The sequence below is a fragment of the Nicotiana tomentosiformis genome, chromosome 12 (assembly GCF_000390325.3).
Source record: "Nicotiana tomentosiformis chromosome 12, ASM39032v3, whole genome shotgun sequence".
NCBI classification, from domain to species: Eukaryota; Viridiplantae; Streptophyta; class Magnoliopsida; order Solanales; family Solanaceae; genus Nicotiana; species Nicotiana tomentosiformis.
The window spans coordinates 64,368,365-64,393,970 of NC_090823.1; positions in this window are offsets into that span (position 1 = coordinate 64,368,365).

Below are 25,606 nucleotides of genomic sequence, written 5' to 3' on the forward strand. Positions count from 1 at the left end.
TATCTCAATTGCTTATTAAAATATCTGTTAATGTTAGTTGCTAATTTTCATGTTTTTCATTTCATTTCCGCAAGTGTTAGGATTACCTAGTCATAGAGACTAGGTGCCGTCACGACGATTCATGGAGGGAGAATTTGGGTCGTGACAAGTTGGTATTAGAGCTCTAGGTTCATAGGTGTCGTGAGTCACAAGCCTATTTATTAGAGTCTTGCGAATCGGTATGGAGACATCTGTTCTTTGATTATGCTTCTTTGATTCCTTGTCGTGCGAAATTTGTTGGCATCAAAATTTCTAAACTTCTGTAATCTATTCTTTCTCACAGATGGTGAGGACCCATACCGGAGGATATGATGACCAGGCACTAGAGCCCTCTACTAGAGCCGCCAGAGGCTGGGGTCGAGGTAGAGGACGACCACGCGGTGCATCCAGAGCACCCGCGCGAGCTACGATAGAGGAGCCCCCAACAGCTTCAGCTAGAGGGCAGACACTGGAGGTTCTTATTGCTGCACCGGCCCTCCAGGAGACTCTAGCCCAGTTCATGAGCATGTTCAGCACCTTAGCTCAGGCTGGATTGATTCCATTAGCTCCCACCATATCTCAGGCCGGGGGAGGGGCATAGACTCCCGTAGCCTGTACTCTTGAATAGAGGGTCCAGGTTGATCAGGCCCCGGAGTTCAAACCTATGTCGCCGGTAGCTCCGGTTTCGCACGAGACTAGGACAACCACTTCTGAGGTGGAGCAGCTCATACTTGAGAGGTACAAGAAGTACCACCCACCTACCTTCAGCGGATTGGCTACAGATGATGCTCAGGGTTTTCTGGAGGAGTGTGATCGTATCTTCCGTACTATGGGTATAGCGGAGATGAATGGGGTTTCTTTTACAACTTTCCAGCTTAGAGGAGCAGCCTATCAGTGGTGGTGTGCTTATGAGTTGAGTAGTCCAGATGAGGCATCTTCACTTACATGGACTCAGTTCTCGGACATGTTTTTGAGAGAGTATGTCCCTCAAAGCCTCAGGGACTCATAGTGCGCAAAGTTTGAGCAGCTGCACCAGGGTGCTATGACTGTGTCAGAGTATGCAGTCCGCTTCAATGATTTCTCCTGACATGCACCGGCCTTGATTGCCACAGTTCGAGAGAGGGTTCGACGGTTTATTGAAGGACTATACAATCTGGAACACTGACAAGGCTAACAAAATCTGACATATAGAAACATACTAACTACACAGGTGCATATCTATAGGCCTCTAGGAGTGCTGAACTAAAAAAGTACTGGATGGAACACGACCCCGTCATACCCAAACTAGCTGACTGTACACATAAAGATAAGTAACTCCGAGAGTAAGCGGAGTGACTCCAACAGCTGGTGGATGGCCTACTGATGTGACTCAAATGTTGATCTATCGGTACCTGCGTGACATGAAATGCCGCGCCTCAAAAAGGATGTGAGTACGATATGTACAAAGTATGTAGGGGTGGAAATCATATATAAAGCATATTAAAGTATGACTGTAAGATGGAAATCTGAATATAAGCTGAAAGCTAAACAAGAGTCTAAATTAGCAACTGATCTGGACTATGTTCATATGGTGTTTAAGGATTGGTTGGTATGTTTGTTTGAGGTCCCGGGGGCCTCGGGTGAGTTTTGGGTGCTTAACAGATCAAAAATTGGTTTGTGTTATTTCTGAAGTCTTCAGGCATCTGGTGTTTTCGTACGTACGGCGGGGAGACCGCAGGTGCGGGATCGCACGTGCGGAGAGTCAAGCGTAGAAGTAGAAAAATGGAGGAGTGCCAGGGGTCACAGGTGCGAGGTGAATTCCGCATCTGCGATGCCCGAAGATGCGATAGAGTGATCGCAGGGGAGGTGAATGATCGCAGAAGCGGACAGAGCTCCGCAGGCGCGCACACGCATGTGCGACCCCCTTGCCGCAGATGCGGTCCCAGCCTTTTTAGTGATTTTTCGCACCTGCGATGGTATTTACGCCGGTGCGGTTGAAGGCCCGCAGAAGCGGGTTTACTGGCAGAAAAAGACCAAATCGAGGGTTTTATGTCATTTCAATTTTTTGGACGTTGAGAGCTCAGATTAAGGCAAATTTTGAGGGATTTTCAGAGGAAGCTTGTGGGTAACGATTCTTAACTCCTTTATGGTTATATTCCACTAATCTGTAGTTGATTTCATCATCTAATTAAGAAATTTGGTTGAGAAATTTGGGGAAAATGGGAAGAAGTTCTTCAACTAAGATTTTGGGTTTTGATTGAGATTTTGACATCGGATTTGGAAAATTTTGGTACGAGTAAACTCATGAGTGAATGTGTGTTCATATTTTGTGACTTCTACCCGATTCCGAGACGTGGGCCCGGGGAGACTTTTTCGGGCGATTTTCTAATTTCTTGATTTAGCTTTGATTTCATTAATTAGATTAATTTCTTATAGTTGTATTTATGGTATGTAATTGATTTTGGCTAGATTTAGGCCATTCGGAGCCGGATATTCGTGGAAAAGGCATTGTTACCAATTGATTGAGCTTGGTTCGAGGTAAGTGGCTTGCCTAACCTTGTGTGGGGGAAATCCCCTTAGGAATTTGGTGTTGTTATGATATGTAAGCGCCGTGTACGCGAGGTAACGAGTGCGTACATGGGCTATTTGTGGAAAAACCTGATTTTTACCGAGTAATAGCCCGTTTTTATCTTATCTGAGTATACTAGCATGTGTAGTTATCCTGTTAGCCTAGAATAGCATGTCTACGTGTCCTAATTGCCTATTTGAACTCTTTGCAGTATGTTTAGTAAATCTCGCTTCTTTCTTGACTTGTACTTAGTGTAAATTATAGGTTTCTTGCTCTTACTGTTATATTCATTTGCTTGAGCTACGTATTTATTTTGGGACTACAGGACGGTATCCCGAAAGATCCCCCCTTGCACATTTACTTTTGAGACTACGATTTGGTTCCTCAGGAGTTCTCCCTGCATATTTACTTTTGAGACTACGAGGCGGTACCTCGGGAGATCTCCTTACACTTTTATTTTGGGACTACGAGACGGTATCTCGGGAGATCCCGTGCTGTTTTCCCTGTGCTCTACATTGCTACTTTGCTATGTTCTCCTTGTTTAAATTCCAGTCTCTTATTTTATTGTTATACTCTCCTATTTATTTATTATATACCAGTAGGGCCTTGACCTGACCTCGTCACTACTCGGCCGAGGTTAGTCTTGGCACTTACTGGCTACCGCTGTGGTGTACTCACGCCCTTTCCTGCACATATTTTTCGTGTGCAGATCCAGGTTCCTTTTACCAGCCTCGTCCTTAGTTGCAGTCACTGTTGTTTTCAGAGAACTTCAAGGTACATCTGCCTGCGTCCACAGATCCTTGGAGTCCCCCTCTATCCCCCTATGTTGATTCTTCTCTTACTTCTATAGACACTGATGTATAGAACAGTTATAGCTTCATAGAAGCTTATGATTTATGATGTTTCGGGTCTTGGGAGTTTTATGTATATTTCGAGAGTTGATTATTGTATATGCCGAGCGGCATCTCAATTGCTTATTAAAATATCTGTTACTGTTAGTTGTTAATTTTTATGTTTTTCATTTCATTTTTGCAAGTGTTAGGCTTACCTAGTCGTAGAGACTAGGCGTCACGACGATTCACGGAGGGAGAATTTGGGCCGTGACAAGTTCTTATGGTATTTCAAGATTTGTGGGTATTTTTGGTTGAGGTCTCGGGGGCCTCGGGTTGATTTCGGGTGGTTAAAGGACTTGGAATTTGATTTGAGATGTTGTTGAAGCCTGTGTGCTGCTAGTGTAATCGCACTTGCAAAGTGGGAACCGCAGATGCGAGCCCGCAGGTGCGGGTGAAGGATCACAAATGCGGAGATGGAGGAGAGAAGGAAGAGGGACGCAAATGCGAAGGTTTTCCCGTACCCGCGAGACCGTAGATGCGGGGCGAAGGCCACAGAAGAGAAGGAAGGAAGGGGAGCTGGACTCCACATAAGCGGAGGATATCATGCAGGGCCGTGTTTGCAGGACCGGATGTGGGAGCCGTAGATGCGGAGGTCATCACAGAAGTGGGTATTTTGTCACCCTGCGAGGCCGCAGAAGCGGCTTAGGTGCCGCGGGTACGGAAGGCCTGGGCAGAAACTATATAAGCGAGGGTTCTGAGATTTCCACCATTTCTAACATTTTGAGCTCGGATTTTGGAGGTTCTTGAGAGGATTTTCAAGGGGATTCTTGAGGTAAGTTCCTTGTGTTCATTTTTCTTTAATAATTATGTTTACCCACTGATTTTTCACCTAGATGGTGTATTTTTGAGGTGTAATTTGGGGGTTTGAGGCTAGGGATTTGGAGAGTTGATTTTGGGGATTTGAATGACCAATTGATGTTGGATTTTGATGAATTTGGTATGACTAGACTCATGAGTGAATGGGCTTTTGGGTTTTCTGACTTTTGTTGGATTTTGAGACAAGGGCCCCGGGGACTAGGTTTGAGCCGATTTCGAATTTTTGAGTTATAACTTCATAATCTCTTGTATAATTGATTCCTTTAGCCCGTATTGATTGTATTGTACTGCTTGTGGCTAGATTCGGGTCATTTGAAGACTGACTTGCAAGGCAAAGGCGTATTGGAGTAGGGATTTGCTCGGATTGAAGTAAGTAACACTTCTAAACTTGGTTCTGAGGGTTCGAAACCCCGAACTTATGTGTTATGTGATTGGTATTAAGGTGACGCACATGCCAAGTGACGGGCGTGCGGGTATGCACCGCGAGAATTATGACCTGGTCGATTCCATGGCACTATCTAATGGTTCTATCTTGTTGATATCCGTGTTTTCATCATGTGATAAAGTAATTGAGCTGTCACTCATGCAAGATATCTTGTTTAGGCTTTATGATGGTACTGTTGGGACCCATAGTGGTTGTTTCTTGCTGTTGTCTTACTGATTTCATTGATATTTCGTACTCAGTCATATTCATTCATTTCATATCATATCTCAGTATCTGTTGTTATTTATTGATACTCATATCATTGTTTTTGGGCTAGTATAATAACATTGTGAGCTCGTGAGAGAGAGATTGGAGAGATTGATGACAGAGTGAGGCCGGGGGCCCGATTATGAGTGATATTTATGCGATCGGGCTGCACGCCGTAGTGGTATTACTGACTTATGATAGCGCTTGGGCTGAAGGAGCCCTCTGGAGTCTGCACACACCGCAATTGATTATATTGAGGGATGGATCTTCCCTGGACATGGATCTTGTCCGTAGCATTATATACTTGGAGATGGGTCTTCTCTATGGGTTGGATTGGCCCTACTCGGTACTGGGTGACTGATGGTCAGTGAGGTATATATTCCGGGATGGATCTTTCCTGGGCCGTATAGGCCATATACAGTACTGAGTGATTGGTGTGAGCACATGAGGTTGTCAGCATGGTGCGTCACATACAACATGTGCATTGGCATTGTAGAAGTAGAGGAGTTATATTCTTCATATCATTCGGATTTGATCCATTTTACTGTTTTGAGATATCTATCGAACTTTAAACATGTCTACGTTTCTGCACTATTATTTTCTATATTGAAATGTGCCAGTTGAGTTCGTCACTACTTTCAGTCCACAGTTTAAATTTGTTATTTATTGAGTTAGTTGTACTCACGCTACACCCTGCACTTCGTGTGCAGATCCAGGTGCTTCCGGTTATGGCGACTGTTGAGTGAGGAGTCGAGATATCGGAGACTATAGAGGTAGCTGCATGGTGTTCGCAAGACTTGACCCTCCTTCACTATCTTTATTTGTATTTCAGTTCTTATTCCTCTGATATTGTAGTAGGTTGTATCCTGGTATAGATGCTCATGTACTCGGTGACACCCCGATTCTTCTGGGAGAGATTGTATTGCGTTGTGATTTTATTTCGTTTTTAAAGGGGTTTCCATAAGTATTAACTACTTCCGTTTAATTTTCAAAGATTTTATTTGGTTGACTTGGCTGAGTAGTTGGCTTGCCTAGTTCCACGATAAGCGCCATCACGATGGTTGGTTTTGGGTCGTGACATCCAATAACCAGCAACAGTTCATAACAATATAATTTAAAGCAGCACAAGTAATAACTCAATAATAAAATGCTCAGTTCGTATAAAATTCTGGAAAATAAATATTTTCTTTTCAATATAACAGTAAAACTCAAATCCTTTGTCGAAAGTCACCGAAAATATGAGTAAGTCTGAAACCCATGATTTGTCTCAAAACTATAACGACGGATAAGAAATCCCATTATCAGATGTCATGAGGAAAAATACTTCTCTATGCCTACATATCAAGTATGCATGTCTAATGCAATGCAACACAATGATGAACTCATGTACTCACACTCTCCGAGTACTCAATCTCACAGTACTGTATATGGCCAATCTAGCCCAGGGAAGATCCATCCCAAATATATATACATAATAACTGACATTCAGTCACTCAGTACTGTACATGGCCAATATAACCTAGGGAACTCCATCCTAAATATAAATAAATAAGGCAACTCCATGCCCATGGAACTCCATTCTAAATATAAATAAATAAGGCAACTCCATGCCCAGAGAACTCCATCCCAAATATAAATAAATAAGGAAACTCCATGCCCAGGTAACTCCATCCCAAATATGAATAAATGAGGCAACTCCATGCCCAGGGAACTCCATCCCAAATATAAATAAATAAGGCAACTTCATGCCCAGGGAACTCTATCCCAAATATAATATCCACTGCGCTCACTGTGGGGGTGTAGACTTCGGAGGGGCTCCTTCAGCCCAAGCGCTATAATAAGCCAATCTGGCCTACTGCGGTGTGCAACCCGATCCCATAATAATAAAGTACATAAAGTCAATATGGCCTGTTACGGCGTGCAGCCCGATCCCATAAATATCCTCACAATAAGGTCCCCGGGCTCACTCAATCATCAATATCTCCAGTCTCTCGGGCTCAAAATGTCATGAAAATCATCCCAAAAATAATAATATGATGTATTAATAAGTAGCAACAGAGACTGAGATATGATATGAAATGAATGAACATGACTGAGTATAAAATTACAATTTAAACAAACAATTCAACCATAATATGACCTATGTTGGTCTCAATAATAACGGCATATAGCCTCAACATGATTTTTAACATGATTCTCAGCTCAATTTCTTTAACACATGAAAGTACATGGATAGTGACAAGATTATTTGATTACAAAATTCTACGAAATCAATTACGTCATAAATTTCCACGGTGCACGCCCACATGCCCGTCATCTAGCATGTGCATCACCTCCAAACAATTCATATAATACGTAATTTAGGGATTCATACCCTCAGCTCTAAGTTTAGAAATGTTACTTACCTCAAACTGTGTAATTCTTTATTCCAATAAGCCTTTTCCTCGCGATTCAGCATCCTAACGCCTCGAATCTAGTCACAAATAATTCGATACAATCAACACGAGGTGTAGGAATCAATTCCATATGAAAATGCTAAATTTCACAATAAATCCGAAAAAGTCAACAATGGGGCCCACGTCTCGGAACCCGACAAAAGTTACAAAATACGAACGCTCATTCAACTACGAGTCCAACCATTCCAAATTTACCAAGTTCCGACATCAACTCGACCTTCAAATCCTCAAATCTTATTTTCAAATCCCTAGGCCCACTAACAATGATCACAAGTGACTTACCTCAAGATTTCCCGTGAAATTTCTCTGAAAAATCGCCCCAAGCCATGTTCTTTCGCCCAAAAATGTTGAAATGAGCTAAAAAGCAAAACTGCTCAATAAAAATATTCATCTGGTCGCTAAAGTTCCATTGCCCGTCACTAAAAGACTATTTCCCATCGCTAAAGGTCCGCACCAGAACCTTCTTGCACCATCAATTTATTTTGTCACTAAAAAGGCTCTAACTTCATCATACAAACTCGGAATTCGGCGATTCTTGTTCCTATGAGTCACAAATAATAATACGAACCTAGTCGTTCAATCAAAACTTAATTAGGAGCTCATTTGCTCAAAGAGATATCAATTTCACTCATTAAATAATTAACTCATGTTTCGCACTAAAAACCCAATCGCAACATGATGAAATTAGACCAAACATTCCAGATCATTCCTATAATTCATTATCAAACTCCCGGAAGTCTCAAAATCAAATTTCGATCTTTAGAACTAAAAATGGACCTTTGGATCATTACATGCTTATGCTCAAAACACCAAACTCTTCCAAAAACTCATCCGAGCCCATGGCAGCCCAACCAAGTATACTAACAAGTCCCATAACATGATACGAACTTAGTCGTTGCCTCAAATTTCATTAAACAACACTAAAACATGAATCGCACCCCAATTCAAGCTTAATGAAAATTAACAAATTCCAAATTCTATATTCGATGCCGAAACATATCAAATCAAGTCCGATTGACCTCAAATGTTTCACACAAGACATACATGACATAACTGACCTAACAAAATTTCCAGAACTGGATTCCGACCCCGATATCAATAAAATCAACTCCCGGTCAAACTTCCAAACCTTCCATTTCCAACTTCGAAATAAATATCCGGACACACTCATAAGTCCAAAATTACCATACAGAGCTATTGGAACCATCGAAACTCCATTCCGAAGTCGTTTGTACAAAAAGTTAAATTTCAGTAAAAATTTTTCATTTAAGCTTATAAACAAGGATTGTTCTTTCAATTTCATCTCGAATCATCCGAAAACCAAAGACGACAATTCACATAAGTCATAATACACATTACGAAGCTGCTCAAGACTTCAAAATGTTGAACGGGATGTAAATGCTTAAAACGACAAGTCGGGTCGTTACATTCTCCCCCACTTAAACATTCGTTCGTCCTCAAACGTGCCAAGAGTTGTTCCTAAACCTTCAAATCATTATTCCACCTTACCACGCATATACTTGGGGTGATCCCACGTCACCCTATTTCATATAGGCCTGACAGCACAACATAATTGAAAATCATTACTTTAATCGTGGCCCATACACGTTAGAACCCAATTTCTAACATCCGAAAGTCTTTTCAAGACCCGAATCTCACATCTACACACTTTATAAGTCTGAACAAGCTGTATTAAGCCTTAACCATAACAAGAGATATGATCACATAATATATTACACAACTCGCATACTCGCAACACCATTTCTGATCACATTAACTACTCAAAACCAACCAAGTACTAGTATTAAACCCCACATTCCACATAACCTCATTCCAAAACTTTCGTACACTATCGATAATGAAAGAAACATACAGGAACTCACAACCACTCACCAGATCAACATGTCATGGTGCTTTCCCTCGTTCAACAAGTACCATAGCCAATTATTTAAGCGGAATTCTAAATTTTTCTTCCAACACGCTGTAATCATACCTGATAATATCCCTTCTAGGTCCAATGACCTTATATCACCAAAAATAACTATTCTAGCTATTCCGGTGTAATCCTGACTTTTTTTCTAAAACTGGCACAGAACATTATTTAAAACCAACTCATCAAATTCCGTGAGAAGAACATCTGTGTGCGCATGTGCACAGTTTTCTCAAATTGCCCTGATCAGGAAATATCATAGGATGTAGACGAAGGAAACAATTAATTAAATAAACGATCAAGGAAACGCGATTTCCACACGCTGCACGGATAACTCACGTGCTAACAATAGAACCCGTACGGACAACTCATATGCTAATAATATCAATATATGGATCTGCACGGACAACTCACATACTAATAACATAATCCGCCCAGTATAGTCCCAGGCCTCCAGTCCAACATATCATATGGGGGCATTTAAACATGTATACATGTATATGATAAGTAGGATAAGATTCTCATGTTCCTGGACTAGTATAAATGACATGCTAAAGTGTAGGCATGTACAAAGTGTGCTATCGTAGCTCAAATTGGAAATCTTTCATCACTGAGGCATTTATCAAATTTGTTCAGGGATTTTAACCCCTATGTAGCCTCAAACACGACTCAAATAGCTCACGCAATGTTACAGATATGAGAAACATCATAGCTTAAAGCTTAACAGTCAATTCTAGTCTTATTATAGCCTAAACGCAATTCGAGCATGGATAAATAGCCCTCTAAAAAGTCCTCAATGACTTAACCATACCACGTACTATTAGCTAGTTAACTTGGCCTCATCTTCACAGTCCGCGGCCCCGAAACAATTTCTTCTGAGAACTCCCAGTCCCCAAATTCATAGAATACATGAACCACCGTAACTGATCACAACTCCAGCACTCGAATGACTAACACATCCTTCATGAACGATCATCCCACTAGGAATACTTTCATAATTTTTCTGTGCCACATAGAAATAATTTGAATACAATCAGTCTATCAACCAGGTGAGTACCGCAATACCAATGAACATCCGTAAGTCAAAACACAATGCGCCTTCTGAAATGCGCACCCTTCTCAGGAATTACTGAGTAGTTATAACATTCATCTAAATATCTAAAACGGACCATGCTATCCAAAATTTGTGACCTTCTATTCAAGACTGAACTGCCACCTTGTACATGTAAATATTAATCTCGCACAACACACCACATCTATCATGCCATCATGTGAAAAGCACGAGAATTATATTATCAACTATGAGTCACCAGCAAATTACATACTCGGTTAGTTAGAAACCTTCCATTTGCTTTCATCCAAGGGAAATCACAATACACAACATGTTCCTTACACCGGTAGAAAATATCCGGCTCAAACCATGGTAGAAACCATCAAGAACACTTTAAAATCTATTTGCATATAACCAAGCTATTAGAACTGAATTCCTCTAACTCGACCATGCCATGCAGGTTACCAAACCCAAGAATGTTGCACCAAAATATCTGTAGAGACTCACCACATCATAATTACCCCCCATAAATACCACAATCGAGACACCCACTTTGAAAAGACCTTTTGTGAACTTAAAATTATTCTTTTACCTTTCTTATACTTGAATGTAGAATCTATAGTCATACAGAATTACCGCAAGTCCGAACACAATCCAATGTAAATAACCGATTCTAGTGATATATAAAATTCGAAAAATTTTCAATTTCCACATGTACATTTTGAATCCATTAGAACCCTCTCGAGAGTCATCCACTCTACTCAAATCTAAATTGTACCGCCCAAACGGGCCGAAAGACACGTTCCCCATTAGCACAACAACACTCACAGAGGTAACCCTGCCTTAACACCATCGATCAAATTCATACTCTGTGCATACTACATACTTCACAATAACAACTCGATCATCCCATGATTCTCATATATTCATAAAGTGCAATATAACCCATATCCAGGAATTTCCTTACTCGAGTCATCCTCGGTCTCAACCTCTGCAGTCATAACTGATCCACAAGTATGTCTTAGACCAAAACTAAAATTTAACATATAATCATGAAATTGAATTGTCAATAGCAGGCTCCCCCACTTGGCTCAAAGTTATAGATTAAAACACTCGATAACTCAAATACTCATACTCTATTACTGCCATAATACTACAGTCAGTTCAACAAAAATTCTTCTCAAGCTCATGTAACACCAAATATAAACTACCTCAATCATCCGCTAAGCTTGCATTTATTCTATTGACAATCACGTCAACTTTCTCAACCAGATTCAAATTCAAATCTCAACACATACGCCCCGCTGGTAGAAAAGAAACTCTCCACTCAACATTATAAGGGACACACCTATGTATATTACGCTGCAGGAGATAACCCACCTGCATGGCCTCAAATTGGAATCTTCCTATACCCTTTCGCAGCCACAATTACTACACAATCACTTAACCTTCCTGAGTTCAAACTCATTAACAAGACATGAGAATTTAATTTGTCCCCTAATTTAACAACGTGAAAGATCCTTCAACACATTCATACTCGAGACTATACGTCAAATCAAGACAGACATCAAGCACCCAATGGCCCTTTTTACATCTCGAGAAACTCTTCTCGTCATATTCAAACCATCACATAGTCATTCAACCACTCATCGAGCCACAAATTTCACTCATAGGGACACTACAGAATGCATAAGTCCAAACGCACAAGTTTTCACAATCGAAACTACCGAGCTTAAGCTGCGGTCTAACCCTGGCCTCAAGTCCTCCAGACTGGCCAATCACCAAAACATAGAATACTCATCTCGAACCTCATTCATAGAATCACAAGCCGACGATACACAGCTGATACCGAGCGCTCACATGCGCACACGAATGCGTGGAAGGAATTCAAAGAATTATATTTCAAACTGAATCAATTCCGCACGATAAGAAAAGAAGGATGGGAGATTATCCTAAATTCCTTGTAGGCTCTCGAAGATAAGTATGGACGTCATCATACTGATCCGCAAGACTCTACGAGACACTTGCTCATGACTTGTAGAACCTATGAACCTAGAGCTCTGATACCAACTTGTCATGACCCAAAATCCAACTAGTCGTGATGGCACCTAACCTCACCCGCTAGGTAAGCCAAATAAAAAATAATCCGGTTCAATTAATATTTAACTGACTCTAATACACTCTCCAAGGACTGGTAGTACAAATCATGAGCTTCTAAGATTAGAATTTCCAAGACTGGTGTGGAATAAAAATACGTCATCTGTCTGAAATATACATGGGTAGATTAAAAATTTTGAAGCTACCATGAAAAAGAGGCAGCAATGACTGGAACACATGTACATCTTCAGATCCAGCTCCCGTCGTACGCAGCTACATCAGCATCAGAAAATCTGCACACAAGGTGAAGAAGTGTAGTATGAGTACAACCAACCCCATGTACTCAATAAGTAACAAACCTAACCTTAGGTTGAAAGTAGTGACGAGCTGGGATAAGGGTCAGAGTCCAACTCCAATAACCAGCAACAGTTTATAACAATATAATTTAAAGCAGCACAAGTAATCACTCAATAATAAAATGCTCAGCTCGTATAAAATTTCGGAAAATAAATATTTTCTTTTCAATATAACAGTAAAACTCAAATCCTTTGCCGAATGTCACCGAAAATATGAGTAAGTCTGAAACCTCTGATTTTTCTCAAAACTTTAATAATAGATAAGAAATCCCATTATCTGATGGCATGAGGAAAAATGCTTCTCTATGCCTACATATCAAGTATACATGTCTAATGCAATGCAGCACAATGATGAACTCATGTACTCACACTCTCAGAGTACTCAATCTTACAGTACTATATATGGCCAATCCAGCCCAGAGAAGATCCATCCCAAATATATATACATAATAACTGGCATTCAGTCACTCAGTACTGTACAAGGCTAATCTAGCCCAGGAAACTCCATACCAAATATAAATAAATAAGGCAACTCCATGCCCAGGGAACTCCATCCCAAATAAAAATAAATAAGGCAACTCCATGCCCAGGGAACTCCATCTTAAATTCAAATAAAAAAGGCAACTCCATGCCCAGGGAACTCCATCCCAAATATAAATAAATAAGACAACTCCATGCCCAGGGAACTCCATCCCAAATATAAATAAATGAGGCAACTCCATGCCCTCCATCCCAAATATAAATAAGGAAGGCAACTTCATGCCCAGGGAACTTCATCCCAAATATATATCCACTACGCTCACTATGGGGGGTGTAGACTCCGGAGGGGCTCCTTCAGCCCAAGCGCTATAATAAGCCAATCTGGCTTGCTGCGGCATGCAGCCCGATCCCATAATAATAAAGTATATAAAGTGAATATGGCATGCTGCGGCATGCAGGCGATCCCATAAATATCCTCACAATCAGGCCCCCGGCCTCACTTAGTCATCAATCTCTCCAGTCTCTGGGGTCAAAATGTCATGAAAATCAACCCAAAATAATAATATGATATATCAATAATTAGCAACAGAGACTGAGATATGATATTAAATGAATGAACATAATTGAGTTTGAAATTTCAATTTAAACAAATAATTAAACAATAATATGACCTCTGTTGGTCTCAATAAAAACGGCATATATCCTCAGCATGATTTTTAACATGATTCTCAGCTCAATTTCTTTAACACATGAAAGTACATGGATAATGCCAAGATTATTTGATTACAAAATTCTACGGAATCAATTACGTCATAAATTTCCACGGTGTACGCCCACACGCCCGTCACCTTGTATGTGCGACACCTCCAAACAATTTATATAACACGCAATTCAGGGATTCATACCCTCAGCTCCAAGTTTAGAAATGTTACTTACCTCAAACTATGCAATTATTTATTCCAATAAGCTTTTTCCTCACGATTCGGCATCCGAACGCCTCAAATCTAGTCACAAATAATTCGATACAATCAACACGAGGTGTAGGAATCGATTCCATATGAAAAATGCTAAATTTCACAATAAATCCGAAAAATTCAACAAAAAGTCAACAGTGGATCCTACATCTGGGAATCCGACAAAAGTTACAAAATATGAATGCTCATTCAACCACGAGTCCAACCATACTAAATTTACAAAATTCCGATATCAACTCGACTTTCAAATCCTCAAATCTTATTTTCAAATCCCTAGGCCCAAATACCCGAATTACACCTCAAAATCACATAATCTAGTCGGAATATTCAATGATAATTTAATATTATTGACTAACAATGATCACAAGTAACTTACCTCAAGATTTTTCGTAAAATTTCTCTGAAAAATTGCCCCAAGCCGTGTTCTTTCGCCCAAAATGTTAAAATGAGCTAAAAAAACAAAACTGCTCAATAAAAACACTAATCTGGTCGCTAAAATTCCATTTTTCATCACTAAAAGTCCATTTCCCGTCACTAAAGGTCTGCACCAGAACCTGCTTGCACAAATAATTTATTTTTTCACTAAAAAAGCTCTAACTCCATCATACGAACTCGGAATGTGATGATTCTTGTTCTTATGAGTCACAAATAATAATACGAACCTAGTCGTTTAATCGAAAATCAATTCGAAGCTCATGTGCTCAATGAAATACTAATTTTGCTCTTTAAATAATTAACTCATGTTTCGCCCTAAAAACTCAATCGTGACTTGATGAAATTAACCCAAACATTCCAGATCATTCCTATACTTCATTATCAAACTTTCAGAAGTCTCAAAATCGAATTTCGATATCTAGAACTAAAAATGGACCTTATGCTCAAAACACCAAACTCTTCCAAACACTCTTCCAAAACTCATCCGAGCCCCATGGGACCCCAATCAAGTGTACTAACAAGTCCCATAACATGACACGAACTTAGTCGATGCCTCAAATTATATTAAACAACACTAAAACATAAATCACACCCCAATTCAAGCTTAATAAAAATTAACGAATTCCAAATTCTACATTCGATGCGAAACCTATCAAATCAAGTCCGATTGACCTTAAATTTTGCACACAAGTTATACATGACATAACTGACCTATCAAAATTCTCAGAACTAGATTCCGACCCCGATATCAATAAAGTCAACTTCCGATCAAACTTCCAAACCTTCCATTTCAAACTTTCGCCATTTCAAGCCAAAATCAACTACGGACTTCCCAATAAATATTCGGACACACTCCTAAGTTCAAAATCACCATACGGAGCTATTGAAACCATCAAAACTCTATTCCGGAGTGGTTTGTATAAAAGTCAAACTTCGGTCAACTCTTTTCATTTAAGCTTCGAAACAAGGATTGTTCTTTCAATTAATCACGAATCATCAGAAAATAAAGCCGATAATTTACACAAGTCATAATATACATTACGAAGCTGCTCAAGACTTCAAATTATTGAATGGGATGTAAATGCTCAAAATGACAAGTCGGGTCGTTATATAATAAAACAATATGCTAAAGCATACAAGAAAGTTACACTTTTAAAGAACAAAATAAGGATTTATGCAGAAATCCAGGAGCAGAGGTATCTGACTAGTTGACTGCTATCCACTAATATACCAGTGAATTAAAGTTCTCTGAATACTTGAAATAAGCTCACTTTCTATGCATAAATATTTGCAAAATTTTTATAGCACATTCTTGAGTGTAGAAAAGTATCAAAATTAGATAAAATATCATATAATCTTGTTGATTTAACCCAAAAGAAAAGGGAAAAGTTCAGCAAAGGACAAATAGGTTCTATAAGTGATCAAGAAAAATGGATTAAGAAATATAGAAGGCTTTCATAGTGAATTAGGATGGTGATCACTCAGTTTATGAAGAATGATTATTTATTTATTTCATCCTTCAACAAAAAAGAGCGAGGCACATGAGTTGTTGACATGAAAAATAGAAGAAAGTTCTATTTATTCATTTGATTAAGAAATACTCGTCGTATCATAAGTAGCATTATAATTTGCATAAAGAAAGATATGGCAGTAAAAAGTGGCAGGGTGACTAAATAAATGAATATGACATGTGATAATTGTAAAAGGTTGGTAAAAAGTTTACTAACATGTCAGATGCCTGTATCTGATTCACTTGAAGATGGTGTTGATGAAGGCTGACCAGAAAACCTGCTTGCAAGTCGTGCAACTGTACTTTCTAAGTTACCTAGGCATTTTTTTAGTGATAGGTTTTCTTTTCGAGTTGCATTCAACTCAACCAACAGTGCAGCCTTAGAGGAGTTACCGCCTTTCAACTCCTTCACGTTTATTCCACCTCCAAATCCAACCACATGACTCTTGCATTGAGGTCCAAAGCACTTTTCTACAACCGCAATGTTTGTAAGAGACGGTTCAGATCGTACCAGTTCTTGAATTTCAGCCTAAAAAATTATAAGCTTTTTGATAATGCAATGCTTTTAGTCAAAGGAAGGGGTAAAATAAAATTTATCAATAAACATACATATTTTTCATTGATTTCAGGTTCGACAAGCTTATCATTCTTCTTATGAGTCTCAAAGAAAACAGTTGCCATATCTGGTGGATTACCATCTTTGCCTCCCTTCGCGTTTAAATAAACAAGTTAAGCTAATCATTTAAACAAAGATGGAATTTCTTAACACAATAGCACGATTTACTTACCCGTTTATAAATAATCTCTCTGCTACCCGTACAATGAGGCATAATCAACTTAGACCTATTCATTGAGTTTCTTGTACTTCTTTCCTATAATAACAACAGAACATAGAAGGTGTGGTCTGCCGCTTAAAAAAACTAAGATGCTATAAATTGTTATGAAGCCAAACCTTAAACTTTTCAGATAAGAAGTACTCTTTGACCAATCATTCCCAATCACTCTTATCGACTCCCTCTGGCACATCCTTTAGAACGTCGCGCAATGGCTTAAATTTCACAATCATGTTCAATGATCCGCTCCAATTATTCCATAACCTTCTCATATGTTTCAGACACTATCAAATTTTTACTATAATATTTTATGAATATCATCAAACATAAAACTCAAAGAGTTTTAACTAAACAAAAAAGAAACATTTAACCAACAATATTAAATTAAACATCCGAGAGTTACTAGTGACAAATTAATTTATCTCTTAAGATGACGTGATTATTAAATATGAAAAAAAGCTCGACATCATAATTTGTAAATAAGAAAACATGCTCGACATCATATATAATTGGATCTTGTATTAACTTTCCCAAACCAACAGGAGAAGGGAGAAGATTCATCGATATGATTCATATATGTGTTCTTTACATTTGCAGATTTCCATCTCTAGAAAATACTTTTATTAGGAGGAAACGTCTCATTTTCGATGTTAATTATTACTCAAAATGGAACAGATCTATGGATGATACTCAAAATGGAACATATCATTGACTGAACTTTAAACTAACATATTAACCATAGTAGTTTCAACAAGTTTACAAGATTCAATAAATACAAATTAGTACAGAGTCTACAATTTATTTCCAGTTTTCTATAGTTTCCAGTTTTGTTAGATTCTTCATTCATTTAGAAGAAAATTAGTGATAGAAATGGAAATAAATTCAAGTGTAAACTTAAGAAGATTTATGAGTTGAATATCTTGAAAACTACATTATCAGCAAAAGAATATTATGGTGAAGTCTTTCTTCCTATCTTTGATAATGAGAAGAAATGCAATAAAAAGTATAGGAAAAGATATCATTGTTGAGAAACTTTTGCTAAAGAGAAATGAATGTTTTTCTCAGTTTATTATGCAGAAGAAATAGGACGTTGGGAGTTTTTTTTCTGGAAAGCACAAAAAACTATTAGTTTCGACCCATTAAATTTTCTTTTCGAACTCTTACAAACTAGAAAAAAAAACTCGACAGATGCAATGATGTAAACTCACAAGTACTTTTTTGCCATCTAAATTCGAAGAAAAGAAAAAAGGGCAAGATAAACAAAGAAAGAGTTAACTTTCTTTAAACTTTATTTATTATTATGTAAGATTATAAGGTTCAAAATTAATTTTCTTTTCATTTGTGAAAGAAGAAAAGAAAAAGGCAAAACAATAAAGTAATACCTTAAATTCTTACAGTAACAGCTTCCCACATGTGGTCCAACTTATATTTTTCGATATCCGCCCATGAGTGTATGTGCAATAGACACATATTACGATCACGAACTAATATACCTAAGTGTCTCACAAATGTGGCTGAATGCTTCCCAACAACTCGATTGTGGTAGAAAGTGACGCTCAACTTTTCTCCAACTTTAAGTCCTAGAACATTTTTACATCTGTTCTTTCCTCTCACTTTTTTTGCCTTTTTAGATTCACATGGACTGCTACTTTCCAATTTAAGTTAATCACAAAAAAGTGCCAGTTCAATAACAGCAAAAAAATTATTATAAACCAAGACAGAAAAATACTTATTTTGCTTCTTTGAGTGTCTTGCATCACTTCAACTTCTTGAGGGAGGGAAACATCATCTACTAGTGGATCAAAACCAAGAGGTGCAAGATTCGTATTCTGAGCTATCTCATTCAGATAAGAAGCTGTTGCATTACGATTTTTACTATTTCCAATCAGGAGTCTCTGTTCAGCATTTACCCTTACCGAACCCAAAGATCTAAAGCTTTGCCCTCATCCCCTTGCTAAGGCACCTGGTGCAACGTATGAATGCTTAATAGTCTTCGAAGTTAATTGCATTTTAAACTTTCGAGATTTTGATGAATCCATGTCAACCTAATACAACAAAAGAAAGAAGAGTATTATTAAGCTACCCCAACAAGAAAAAAATTTCAGCAAGTTGTCAATAAGAAGAGGGATGCCAACTAGCACATTGATTATTTTTGAGACATGAGAGCACATTCCGATCTAAATGTATTAACTAGAAATAATATCTGGAAGATACAATATGCAAATAAGTTTTATATTTCGACGAACTTCGATTTTGGAAGATGCTTCTTCAGATGAATCATCTTTATGTGAATGGCTTGAAAATAAGCTAGAAGGTTGGCAAGCAATAAACATAGTTGGAGAAAATTAGCAGAAACAAAAAACACATAGAAATTTAGAGATACATATAGTTAGCAAGACAATTTTATCATAAGTGAATATATAATCAGTTAATAAGGAACAACTCAATGGAGTTTTAAAGACCTTTCCCTTTCATGCTATTGAACTTGATAATCAAAAGAGTCTAGTATGAACATCATAAAGAATTTAACAAATTAAACGCATACATGATAAAGTTCCAAACCTTAATGAGTTCTTTTTCTTTTCATTTGTGTAGAATTATCTAACTCCTCGTAATCACCATCCTATTTTTGCATACTGTCAAAACAATCAAAAGGTTGAACCTTTCGTACAACATGCCGCCCTTTATTGGAAAGATCATCAGCATAAAATACTTGTGATGCTTGGCTGGCTAATACAAAAGGCTCATTTGTTTTCAGAAAGCGCTGGCGATTAACACTTACAAATTCATATTCATCTACTTTAATTCCCTTTTCTTGGTCATATATATCAAACCACTTACATCGAAACAAGACCAATCTTCTTTCCCCAACAAATTGTAACTCAAGAATCTCAGTTAGTTATCCATAATAATCTATATTTTTATTTTCTTCATCTGTCTCACCAACTACAATCAAACCACAATTATGAATTCTTGAACCTTCATCATAGTCTTGTACTTGAAACCTATATCCATTAACAACGTAGCCACAAAAACTTGTTACATATGGCGTAGGACCATATGACAATGAGAGCAAATCTGCCATTTTCTTAGTATTATCGTATTTGTACAGACATGCAACCTATCACGACCAAGCAAATAATTTAGCAAATACTATTTGCATACTTGGTTTGAAAAATAACAATATCTTATTAGTACTAACCTTTTATTTTAACCAACTAATGAATTGCCGATCCGAATTTTCTTGAGAGTCATTACCTGGAGTTTGTAAAAACTCTTTACAAAGAATTGAAGAACAATATGTCATTTTAAATGAAAACGTTAGATACTGTATAAGTAAATTATGGGTACAAGTCATTACTTACTCGAGAAATGGTTGAACTTCATCACAGTTCTTCAAAATATAAATATATGCTTGCTCAAATTCATGTGAATCAAGTCTGCATGGTTTTCCACCTCTTAAAGCTCTTCCAGATTCACAAAAAATTGATAAACCTCCATTACATTCTATAACACCACCATCATAATTTTGTTCAAGGCGGTTAAATTTTGTTTCTATTATATGCAAATACCTTGAATATAAGGTCAAACATTCAGTTGCTAAGTATCCCTCCACAATAGAACCTTATGGACAAGCCCTATTACCAATAAAAGATTTCATAAAGTATTTGTATCTATCCATTGGATACATATGTCGATATTGAGTAGGTCTAACAATCTTAGTTTCATTAGCTAAATGAATTGGTAAGTGTTCCATGACATAATAAAAGGTAGGAGGGAAGACCTTTTCTAACTTGCATTCAGTTGTAGGAATTAGGCCATCTATCTGTTCTAATTCTTCCATTCTTAAACATTTTGCTCCAAGAATATTGAAAAATAAAGACAACTCAATAAGTGGTTCACTCACATATTTGCAGAGCATTCCACATATCGCAAGTGAGAGTAAATGTTGTAAAATAATATGGCAATAATAAATTTTTAAGCCTGAAATTTTACGATCTTTAAGGTTGACACTGAGAAATGTTTGATGAAAATCCATCTGGAACCTTTACATTTTCTAAGAAATCACAAAACTTCTGCTTCTCTTCAGGAGATAATGTGTAACATGTTGTTGGTAAGTCATATTTATCCCCTTTTTTCGTTGGTTGCAATTCTTTCCTTATGTTCATCGCTTGCAAATCCGGCCGAGTTTTTATGGTGTCTTTGTTTTTTCCTTTGATATTCAGGAGTGTCACCAAAATATTATCACATATGTTTTTCTCAATGTGCATCACATCTAAATTATGATGCAATAATAGAGTTTTCAAATATGAAAGATGAAAGAAAATACTCTTCTTATTAAAATTATCACCTCCGTTCTCATGTGATATTTTAATCTTCTTCTTTGGATCCTTTGTTAGTTGTAACTCATCCAAATCTGCCACTTGACCAAGTATATCATCACCGGATAATAGTTTTGGTGGTAATCGCCGCTCCTTTATACCATCAAATGACTCTTTATCATTCCTCCATTTATGACCAAGAGGAAAAAAGCGTCTATGGCCCATATAGCACTGCTTTTTACCATTTTCTAACCTAATTGAGAAAGTTTCTTTATTGCAACAAGGGAAAGCTAATTTTCCTTTTGTACTCTATCTAGACAAATTTGCATATGCAAGAAAGTCATTAATGGTCCATAAAAAAGCTGCATGTAACATGCAGTTCTTTCTAACCGGCGCATCAAAGGACTCCATTCAAGTTTCCCATAATTCCTTTAATTCTTCAATCAAAGGATGGAGATAAATATCAATTGCATCTCAAGGACTCTCCGAGCCGGGGATAAGCATCGATAAGATAAAATTCTCTTTTTTCATGCATAACCAAGGTGGTAAATTATAAGGAATAAGTACCACACGACAAATTCTATACGGAGTTTTGGAATTTCCAAATGGTTGAAAACCATCAGTAGCAAGTCCAAGTCGAACATTACGAGGCTCAACAACAAAAGATTAGTACAGTTCATCAAATATTTTTCATGCTACTGAATCAGTTGGGTATCTCATTATACCATTGTCAACTCTGTTCTCATGATGCCATGTCATTAAAGAAGATGTCTGGGAGGACATAAACAATCTTTGAAGTCTTGGCTTTAGAGGATAATAACGTAAAATCTTATATGGCATATTTTTTCACTTTTAAATTTTATTTTCCCACTATGTTTATCCTCTTTCCACCTAGATGCACCACAAACTTTGCAAAATTCAAGAAACTCATTATCCTCCCGATATAATATGCAATCATTCTTACATGTATCAATCTTCTTGTAAGGAAGCCCAAGGTCCCGAATTATCTTTTGCTTCATAATATGAAGTTGGCAAATTTGATTCATGAGGCAATAAATCTTCTTTCAACATCTTCAACAATATTGTAAATGAATCATTACTCCAACGGCCAATACTTTTAATGTGAAGCAATTTAATCACAGTAGAAAGTTTAGAAATTTTTGAACCTTGGTACAGTGGTTGACCAAAAGACATAATCCTTTAAGAGCCTGTAGAATTTTTTTGCTTCAGGATTTGGTTCCTCCTCAACAAAATTATAACCACCAGTTTTCATATTGTCTCTATCGAAATTGGGGTATAAATCTCTTAAAATCCTATGGATTTCATCTTCACCATCACTATCTTTAATGTCAACATCATCTGCAAGTTCAGAATCTTACTGTGGCTCACCTAAACTCTCCCCATGGTGATATTATAAAGTATAATTTTAGATTATTTCATATACTATTAAATATGACTTAACCAGCTCACGTGTTCCTGAATATGCATTATCACATTTGACGCACGGATACCATATTTTATGTGTTTCTCCTAGTCTTGTAAAAGCATAATCCAAAAAATTCTCCACCCCGAGTTTGTAAGCATCATCAAGTCGACCATGAACAAGTTGCATCCATTGTTTGTCAGGTGCCATAATCTAGTACATGCATAATATATATACAACAATAATATATTAAGAAAATAATGCAAAAGGAGCAAAAAGTAAATGGAATGACATTCGTTAATTATTTAGAAGATTAATTAAGAATTTATGAATATTCATATAGTTTTATTAATTAATTTAATAGATCAATTAAGAATATATGAATACATCAGATTATCAATTAACTTATGTGCAATATAACATGACTTGTACTCTTTGGAGTTTATGCAAATATTGGCTTGGTTTTTTAAATTTTTTGTTTTTCTTGCACCAATTCTAGCATAACTGATAATGTTCTTGCCATGGTTAGATACATTAGTAATAAAATTAACTTTTTCTTTTTCCCTAGTTAGAAAGTCTTGCTTTTTGTCATTAATAGCTTAAAAATTAAGTTTCCTTTTCAAAATAAAGATGAAAATTCATTTGTCAGCCACTAATTCTTAACTGTTTAATTAGTTTTACAAGATATGAAGCCTCACTTTTGAGATAAACACAGAGCTTCGTCAATGAGATTTGATACCTATTAAGTAATGAATATCTTTATTGTCTATTGAGTAGTAACTTGATAAAGACATATTTGACTTCCATAACGTTTCATGATTTTTTAATGTTCTGCTTGTTTATTTGGGTTATTGAGGAAGCTAGTCGATAAAATTACAGTTATAGGGACTAGGGTACTGTGTGTTATTCCTTATTTCTTCTAATTCAAAAACTTTTAGGTATTGCCAATAAGTACAGAAATAGCAAAAAATGCAGACCAATCATTTTCAAAAGAACCACTATCACGACACAAACTAATCGTGTCGTAATGGCACCTATCGTGGAACTAGGCTAGCCGACTCATTTTTCAAAACAAACCAATATTTTCATTTTAAAGATAATCTCAAGGCTATTTAACATAAAAATCTTTGTAAAGGAGTTCAAATCCAAGTGTGGAAAAGAAAAGCCCGACGTCGGGGTGTCACTAGTCATGAGTATCTACTACAATTTGTCTGACAATATCGAGACCAACATAGTCTGGAAAATAGGTAAATACAACTAAAGGGAGATAAGAATCACTCATGCCTCCCAGTCATGGAACATAGTTGGGCATACCTCACAATCACTCATGCCTCCTAGTCACTCAGCACTCGGCACTCGCACTCAGTAGGTACCTGCGCTCACTGGGGGTGTGTACAGATTCTGGAGGGGCTCCTTCAGCTCAAGCTCTATATCAAGCCAAATCATGGCATAAATCACTCAGGCCCTCGGCCTATATCAAAACATGTTGTAGCGTGGAGCCCGATCCCATAAATATTCTCACAAATCAGGCCCTCGGCCTCACTCAATCATAAATCTCTCAAGCCACTCGGGCTCTCAGTAAAACAGGGTATTCAACACAAAATAACATTTATAGGCATCAAAATAGAGTAATAAAAATGGAGTTATGCAGTAAACAGGTATAACCATGACTGAGTATAGATTTTCAATCGAAAACAGTGAGAGGATAGTAAGAAAAGGCCCCTTAAGAGTCCAAACATCACTGGCACAAGGATCAAACATAGCATTCCGCCCAATTTATAGAAATTAAATTTTAAAACTCATAAGTATCATATAGTTTCAATAAAATATGCAACTTTACAGTTGCTACGGGACGGACCAAGTCATAATCTCCAACGGTGCATGCCCACACGCTCGTCACCTAGCATGTGCGTCACCTCAAAACAGTAAATGATACGAAATCCGGGGTTTCATACCCTCAGGACTAGATTTACAATCGTTACTTACCTCAAACCTATCAAATCCTTACTCCGAGATGCTCTTGCCTCTCGACTCGGCCTCCAAATACTCCGAATCTATTCACAATCAGTACAATACTATCAATATACGCTAATGGAATGAATTCCACTAGAAAAACTATCAAATTAGCCCAAAACCTGAAATTGGCTCAAACCCGGCCCCCGGGCCCACGTCTCGAAATCCGACAAATTTTACAAAACTAGAAAGCCCATTCAGTCACGAGTCCATACATATGAAATTTATCAAAATCCAACATCATTTGGTCCTTCAAATCCTTAAATTACTCTCCAAAATCCCAAGTCCTAACCCCTCATTGTTCATCCCTAATTTCCACTAATTACATGATTAAACAACGGAAAATTACCATATATAGGAGTATTAGAGCACAAACAACTTACCTCACTGAAAGCCCTTGAATCACCCTTCAAAATCACTCCAAAAGCTCCAAAAACCGACTTGAAAATGGTGGAAATGAACCAAAATTCGCGAAGTGTGCTATCTATACATTCTGCCCAGGTTTTCGCACATGCGGGCTTTTTCCCGCACCTGCGGGACCGTACCTGCTCTCAAAACTATCACAACTGTGGAATTCACTTAAGATCCAAGGTTCTGCATCTGCGGCCAACATTTCGCACCTGCGCTTGCGCACCTGCGCATTTCCCTCCGCTTCTGCGAAGACTGCCCAAAATCCTTCTCTCCGCATCTGCGCCCCATGCCTCGCACCTGCGGGCTCGCAGATACGATAGCCTTCTCGCACCTGTTAATCCTGCCTAGC